Raw genomic sequence first — 8,629 nt, forward strand, 5'->3', positions numbered from 1 at the left:
GGTAAAAAAAAACACCTGGATATAGGATTACTTTATTCTCTAGGTTAGACTTTTTTGAGGATTTTTTTTTTTTGGGGGGGGGGGGGGGGGGAATGTTAAAACTCTTCAAAAACTTTGATTTTCTGCTCAGTTTCAGCTCCAAAAACCCAGAATAATAATAAAAAAAAAGGTTCAGTGTGCACACGGCCTGACTTTGAAACCAAATGGGGGAGTTTCAAAATAAAAAGTTATTTAAAAAAAAAAAAAGGAATTAGATTTTGGGGCGCATGTTGTAATTACCAGGATGGGTCCCCTAATATATGTAGGTCTCATATAAGATTTGCAGGGGGCTGAGGTTGGTGTGGGGGGAAGAAGAGGCACACAAAGGCTCAGTGAATAAATAATACCGCCATGAAGTGCCCATAAAATAGCATCACATAGTAAAGTATGTGACTTTCCTACGCGTTTCAGACCCCTAAGAAATGAGTAGACGTCTGAAACGCGTAGGAACCATATACTACACTTTGGTGACCTTTAAGGATGTCGCTTTTTTAATCTTTTGGAATAAATTCATTTTTTTTCATCTTGAATCACGACTGGAGGAGTTTCTCTTTCGGATCTACGCTGTGTTCCAAATTATTATGCAAATTGGATTTAAGTGTCATAAAGATTTAATGGTTTTGTTTTTCAAATAAACTCGTGGATGGTTTTGTGTCTCAGGGCTCAATGGATCACTGAAATCAATCTTAAACACGTGTGATAATTAGTTTTCCAGGTGATTCTAATTAAAGGAAAACTACTTAAAAATGATGTTCCACATTATTAAGCAGGCCACAGGTTTCAAGCAATATGGGAAGTAAAAAGGATCTCTCTGCTGCTGAAAAGCGTTAAATAGTCCAATGCCTTGGACCAGGTATGAAAACATTAGATATTTCACAAAAAAATTAAGAGTGATCATCATAATGTGAACAGAGCACAGACAGAGTTCATGCAGATAAAGGCATAATGAGGAAGGTTTCTGCCAGACAAATTCATTGGATTAAGAGAGCAGCTGCCAAAATACCATTACAAAGCAGTTATTTGAAGCTGCTGGTGCCTCTGGAGTCCCTCGAGCTTCAAGGTGTAGGATCCTTCAAAGGCTTGCTGTGGTGCATAAACCTACTATTCGGCCACCCCTAAACAGTGTTCATGAGCAGAAACGGTTGCAGTGGGCCCAGACATACATGAAGACTAATTTTCACACAGTCTTGTTTACTGATGAGTGTCGAGCAACCCTGGATGGTCCAGATGGATGGAGTAGTGGATGGTTGGTGGATGGCCACCATGTCCCAACAAGGCTCCAACGTCAGCAAGGAGGTGGAGGAGTCATCTTTTGGGCCGGAATCACGGGGAAACAGCTGGTGGGGCCCTTTAAGGTTCCTGAAGGTGTGAAAATGACGTCTGCAAGGTATGTAGAGTTTCTGACTGACAACTTTCTTCCATGGTCTAAAAAGCAGAAACCAGGAGCAAAATCATCTTCATGTATGACAATGCCCCATCTCATGCTGCAAAGAATAGCGAGTCATTGGCTGCTATGGGCATAAAAGGAGATAAACTCATGGTGCGGCCGCCATCTTCCCCTGACCTCAGCCCTATAGAGAACCTTATTAGACTGACTGTTATTTGCACCGACCCTTTAGGAAAATCAGAGAAAAATATCATTTGCATAATAATTTGGAACATGGTGTACGTAGTGCTGAAGGTTACAGTGGTCTTGGTAAAGGCGATCTGATTCCATTCCATTGTCTGTGACTCTTATCTGATCTGATCTGTGCCGATTCCGATTTATGGACACAGACCACATAAAACGCCATCTGAACTGTGCGGCATGAGTTCACTGACTGATTCTCAGTTGACTCATTCTGCTGCTAAGAACAAGTAAAAGCCAAAAAGTGTAAGAATTTAAATGAACTACCAATTGCCAAAATGCATGTATTACAGAAAAAAACATTTGTCTATATTCTTTAAAGTTCCAGAATGTGCTGAAATCTTAACTTGGAATAAACCGAAAAGTATCAACAGAACTTAAAAAAATGAGGAGTTGTGGAAACTTTCCCGAAATAGTAACTATTGGTAATTGCTGATGTGGAGTCCTACGTCCGCTGATCCTGAGCGACACACGGGAAGAACGAGAAAAACCACAAATGTAACCAGCGATCACTCATCGGATCCTCGGTTCATTGGTGGCTTCTAATCCCTGAAGTGTGTGCACAGGGGATTTACAAAGGTTAGAGCCATTATCATCGCTCCCGCGTGACTTCTAGAGCCGCCTCATTGGCCAATTCCATCTTACCCGGCTTCACGCTTTTGCTTACGGCCAACCGCAGGTCGCGGATGTGTTTGACCGGTCGTCCCTCATGCGTACCTTCCAAAAATTGGGGCTTAAATTGAGGGACACCACTGATCTCCATGTGATGACTCTTCATCATACGGAAGTAGGCATCAACTTTTTGAGATGACCCCTTCATGGAATGACTTGGGGGTAAAAGTTGAGAAACTTTGCAAGTAACTTAGGGTATGTGCACACGTTGCGGATTCTCTGCGGATCCGCAGCGTTTTTTGAGGTGCAGAAACGCTGCAGATCCGCAATTGATTTAAAGTACAATGTAAATCAATGACAACAAAAAAAACATTGCGCAGATGGTGCGGAAAATTCCATGCGGAAACGCTGCGAATTAAAAGTAGCATGTCACTTTTTTTTGTGGATCTGCAGCGTTTTTGCACCCATTCCATTATAGAAATCTGCAGGGGTAAAAAAGGCTGAAAATCTGCCAAAAATCACACCAAAAATGCTGCGGATCCGCACAAAAAACGCGACAAGTCCGCAGCTACGTTTTCTGCCAGGAGAGGCAGAATCCGCACCAGAAATTCCTAAGCCTAATCCGCAAAGTGTGCACATAGCAGAATGCATCCAATCTGGGTCACTTGGACAATGGAACACTGCAAATTTTTTGGAGGATTGGGAGGATGGGCAAAAGAAAAAAAACATATGGAAATGTAGATGGATTCAAGCACTGGGCCCCAGGGCAAATTTTGGACCCAACATGTTGCACGTGAGCCACGGTGGAGCGCTAGGGCAACTTTTGGACCCGACAAGTTGCACGTAAGCCACGATGGAGCGCTAGGCAACTTTTGGACCCGGCAAGTTGCATGTGAGCCACGATGGAGCGCTAGGCAACTTTTGGACCCGATATGTTGCATGTGAGCCACGGTGGAGCACTAGGGCAAATTTTGGACCCAACATGTTGCACGTGAGCCACGATGGAGCGCTAGGGCAACTTTTGGACCCGATATGTTGCACGTGAGCTACGGTGGAGCACTAGGGCAAATTTTGGACCTGACATGTTGCACGTGAGCCACGGTGGAGCGCTAGGGCAAATTTTGGACCCAACATGTTGCACATGAGCCTCACTGGAGCGCTAGGGCAATTTTTCGACCCAACATGTTGAACGTGAGCCACGATGGAGCACTAGGGCAACTTTTGGACCTGGCCTGTTTCACGTAAGCCTTGGTGGAGCGCTAGGGCAACTTTTGGACCCAAATGTTGCACGTGAGCCACAGTGGAGGGCTAAAGCAACTTTGGACCCGACATGTTGCACGTGAGCCACGGTGGAGGGCTAGGGCAACTTTTGGACCTGACATGTTTCACGTGAGCCACGGTGGAGCGCTAGGGCAACTTTTGGACCCTACATGTTGCACGTGAGCCACAGTGGAGCGCTAGGGCAACTTTTGGACCTGACTTGTTGCATGTGAGCCTCAGTGGTGTGCTAGGGCAACTGTTGGACCCGACGCTACATGTGAGCCACAGTGGAGCGCTAGGGAAACATTTGGACCTGAGCTCTTGCATGTGAGCCACACAGTGGAGCACTAGGGCAACTTTTGGACATGATGTTGCATGTGACCCACAGTGGAGCGCAAGGCAACTTTTGGACCTGACAAGTTGCACGTGAGTCACAGTGGAGCGCTAGGGGAACTTTTGGACCCGACAAGTTGCATGTCACCCACAGTGGAGTACTAGGGCAAATTTTGGACCTGACATGTTGCGTGTGAGCCACGGTGGAGTGCTAGGGCATCTTTTGGACCCGACGTGTTGCGCGTGAGCCACAGTGGAGCGCTAGGGCAAGTTTTGGACCTGATGTTGCATGTGAGCCTCAGTGGTGTGCTAAGGTAACTTTTGGACCCGATGCTACATGTGAGCCACAGTGGAGCGCTACAGAAACATTTGGACCTGACCTGTTGCATGTGAGCCACACAGTGGAGCACTAGGGCAACTTTTGGACCTGACATGTTGCACGTGAGCCACGGTGGAGCGCTAGAGCAATTTTTGAACCCTACATGTTGCGTGTGAGCCACGGTGGAGCGCTAGGGCATCTTTTGGACCCAACATGTTGCACATGAGCCTCACTGGAGCGCTAGGGCAATTTTTCGACCCAACATGTTGAATGTGAGCCACGATGGAGCACTAGGGCAACTTTTGGACCTGGCCTGTTTCACGTAAGCCTTGGTGGAGCGCTAGGGCAACTTTTGGACCCAAATGTTGCACGTGAGCCACAGTGGAGGGCTAAAGCAACTTTGGACCCGACATGTTGCACGTGAGCCACGGTGGAGGGCTAGGGCAACTTTTGGACCTGACATGTTTCACGTGAGCCACGGTGGAGCGCTAGGGCAACTTTTGGACCCTACATGTTGCACGTGAGCCACAGTGGAGCGCTAGGGCAACTTTTGGACCTGACTTGTTGCATGTGAGCCTCAGTGGTGTGCTAGGGCAACTGTTGGACCCGACGCTACATGTGAGCCACAGTGGAGCGCTAGGGAAACATTTGGACCTGAGCTCTTGCATGTGAGCCACACAGTGGAGCACTAGGGCAACTTTTGGACATGATGTTGCATGTGACCCACAGTGGAGCGCAAGGCAACTTTTGGACCTGACAAGTTGCACGTGAGTCACAGTGGAGCGCTATGGGAACTTTTGGACCCGACAAGTTGCACGTCACCCACAGTGGAGTACTAGGGCAAATTTTGGACCTGACATGTTGCACGTGAGCCACGGTGGAGCGCTAGGGCAATTTTTGAACCCTACATGTTGCGTGTGAGCCACGGTGGAGTGCTAGGGCATCTTTTGGACCCGACGTGTTGCGCGTGAGCCACAGTGGAGCGCTAGGGCAAGTTTTGGACCTGATGTTGCATGTGAGCCTCAGTGGTGTGCTAGGGTAACTTTTGGACCCGATGCTACATGTGAGCCACAGTGGAGCGCTACAGAAACATTTGGACCTGACCTGTTGCATGTGAGCCACACAGTGGAGCACTAGGGCAACTTTTGGACCTAACATGTTGCACGTGAGCCACGGTGGAGCGCTAGGGCAATTTTTCAACCCTACATGTTGCGTGTGAGCCACGGTGGAGCGCTAGGGCATCTTTTGGACCCGACGTGTTGCGCGTGAGCCACGGTGGAGCGCTAGGGCAACTTTTGGACCTGACATGCTGCATGTGAGCCACAGTGGAGCGCCAGGGCAACTTTTGGACCCGACATGTTGCACGTGAGACACAGTGGAGTGCTAGGACAACTTTTGGACCTGACAAGTTGCACAAAATCCAGTGGAGCGCCTGGGTTTGCAACTATTTTGTAACCACCTACTTACCACCCGGCGGCTCTTCCTTTCAGAATCTTGACCCGATGTCGCGTGCACCATTTCGCAACAATGACCTTTCGCCAAGTGTAAGGCACCAGGGACTTCGGCACATATTGGCCGGTTCACAGGGCTCCAGTATGGCGGCCGTGGACTACTGAGTTGCCCGTTGCACCATTTGTTTTTCTCTATTGGCCACTCGACCCAACCAGGAAGCCGAGATCTTTGGTGCTGTAGGTCCTATCCTCTTCCACATGAACTCTTCACATGACCTCTAGATCCTACATTTCTTGCATGAAAAAAGGTTTTCAAGTTTCAAAAAAATATTGGGCCCCCAAACTACTGCACATTTGCAAACATAAACTAAGATAGTACCCATGCTTCCTCGTTCCGTGCGTTTTCACTGCACCAGTGACATCATGACAAAAGTGAACATCACCGCTGCAGCCAATCACTGAGAAAGCATGATCTGCAGTGATTGAGCATTCCGCTTTGTGATTGATTGGGGACAGAATGGAACAAGAGAAAAACCAGCGCCGGATGCAGGAGAGCGGCGGCTTATAATGGAGGAAATATTACATGTTTATAGCTAGTGACACTTATTAATTCTGCATGTCGACCAAATGCCAAAACACGGCTGCGTTATCACCTTGTGAATGGAAAAATATCTCCTCCGCTTCTACTTGTGTTCCTATACGGGGTTTAATAGGAGAGAGTTTACAATGTGGAGAATAACGAGTTATATAAATGACGGGTACATTTCACGGAGGAAGATCCTGGGAGAAATCAGAAGCATCCGAGCCCTCTGGCTGCCCTAACCGCCCGTCTCCAAAATCCACGGAGCATAGCGGATGCTGTCATATGCTTTATGGAGCACGGAGAAAGCTGTCCGGGTGCCAGAGGTGCATCTCCAGAGCGGAAAAAACAAACCGTACCCCAACCCCATGACGTATTTAATCCACCAAGGGAACACTAAAAATAACACTGCCCATCTATACAAATATATATTATAATAGTGCCCATATGCACAAGATGATACGGTAAATACTATAATACTGCCCCACGTAGAAGAATATAACTACTATAATACTGCCCCGATGTACAATAATATTACTATAATACTGCTCCTGTGTACAAGAATATAACTACTATAATACATAGTAACATAGTAACATAGTAACATAGTTAGTAAGGCCGAAAAAAGACATTTGTCCATCCAGTTCAGCCTATATTCCATCATAATAAATACCCAGATCTACGTCCTTCTACAGAACCTAATAATTGTATGATACAATATTGTTCTGCTCCAGGAAGACATCCAGGCCTCTCTTGAACCCCTCGACTGAGTTCGCCATCACCACCTCTTCAGGCAAGCAATTCCAGATTCTCACCGCCCTAACAGTAAAGAATCCTCTTCTATGTTGGTGGAAAAACCTTCTCTCCTCCAGACGCAAAGAATGCCCCCTTGTGCCCGTCACCTTCCTTGGTATAAACAGATCCTCAGCGAGATATTTGTATTGTCCCCTTATATACTTATACATGGTTATTAGATCGCCCCTCAGTCGTCTTTTTTCTAGACTAAATAATCCTAATTTCGCTAATCTATCTGGGTAATACTGCTCCTATGTACAAGAATATAACTACTATAATACTGCTCCTATGTACAAGAATATAACTACTATAATACTGTCTCCTATGTACAAGAATATAACTACTATAATACTGCTCCTATGTACAAGAATATAACTTCTATAATACTGCTCCTATGTACAAGAATATACCTACTATAATACTGCCCCCTATGTACAAGAATATAACTTCTATAATACTGCTCCTATGTACAAGAATATACCTACTATAATACTGCCCCTATGTACAAGAATATAACTTCTATAATACTGCTCCTATGTACAAGAATATACCTACTATAATACTGCCCCCTATGTACAAGAATATAACTACTATAATACTGTCTCCTATGCACAAGAATATAACTACTATAATACTGCTCCTGTGTACAAGAATATAACTACTATAATACTACCCCTATGTACAAGAATATAACTACTATAATACTACCCCTATGTACAAGAATATAACTACTATAATACTGCTCCCTATGTACAAGAATATAACTACTATAATACTGCTCCCTATGTACAAGAATATAACTACTATAATACTGATCCTATGTACAAGAATATAACTACTATAATACTGACCCTATGTACAAGAATATAACTACTATAATACTGCTCCTATGCACAAGAATATAACTACTATAATACTGCCCCTATGCACAAGAATATAACTTCTATAATACTGCCCCTATGTACAAGAATATAACTACTATAATACTGCCCCTATGTACAAGAATATAACTACTATAATACTGCTCCTATGTACAAGAATATAACTACTATAATACTGCCCCTATGTACAAGAATATAACTACTATAATATTGCTCCTATGTACAAGAATATAACTACTATAATACTGCCCCTATGTACAAGAATATAACTACTATAATACTGCTCCTATGTACAAGAATATAACTACTATAATACTGTCTCCTATGCACAAGAATATAACTACTATAATACTGCTCCTATGCACAAGAATATAACTACTATAATACTGCTCCTGTGTACAAGAATATAACTACTATAATACTGTCCCTATGTACAAGAATATAACTACTATAATACTGCTCCTATGTACAAGAATATAACTACTATAATACTGCCCCTATGTACAAGAATATAACTACTATAATACTGCCCCTATGTACAAGAATATAACTACTATAATACTGATCCTATGTACAAGAATATAACTACTATAATACTGCTCCTATATACAAGAATATAACTACTATAATACTGCTCCTATGTACACGATTGTTTCTCCCAATGAATGAATATACGTCTGTGTGTTCCCATTGTCCATGTTGGGGTTACGTTCATGCACATTGTAGACTAGT

At 44.4% G+C, this 8,629-nt stretch overlaps 1 protein-coding gene across 1 annotated transcript in view; it reads right to left on the reverse strand.

Moving 5' to 3' along the window:
* The window catches only part of LOC138651639 (alpha-tectorin-like), a 68,145-nt gene that overhangs the window by 16,682 nt on the left and 42,834 nt on the right, over window positions 1–8,629 (reverse strand). The gene's annotated exons all lie outside the window — the stretch shown is intronic.

Source organism: Ranitomeya imitator, chromosome 10, assembly GCF_032444005.1.
Source record: "Ranitomeya imitator isolate aRanImi1 chromosome 10, aRanImi1.pri, whole genome shotgun sequence".
In the NCBI taxonomy this organism is placed as follows: domain Eukaryota; kingdom Metazoa; phylum Chordata; class Amphibia; order Anura; family Dendrobatidae; genus Ranitomeya; species Ranitomeya imitator.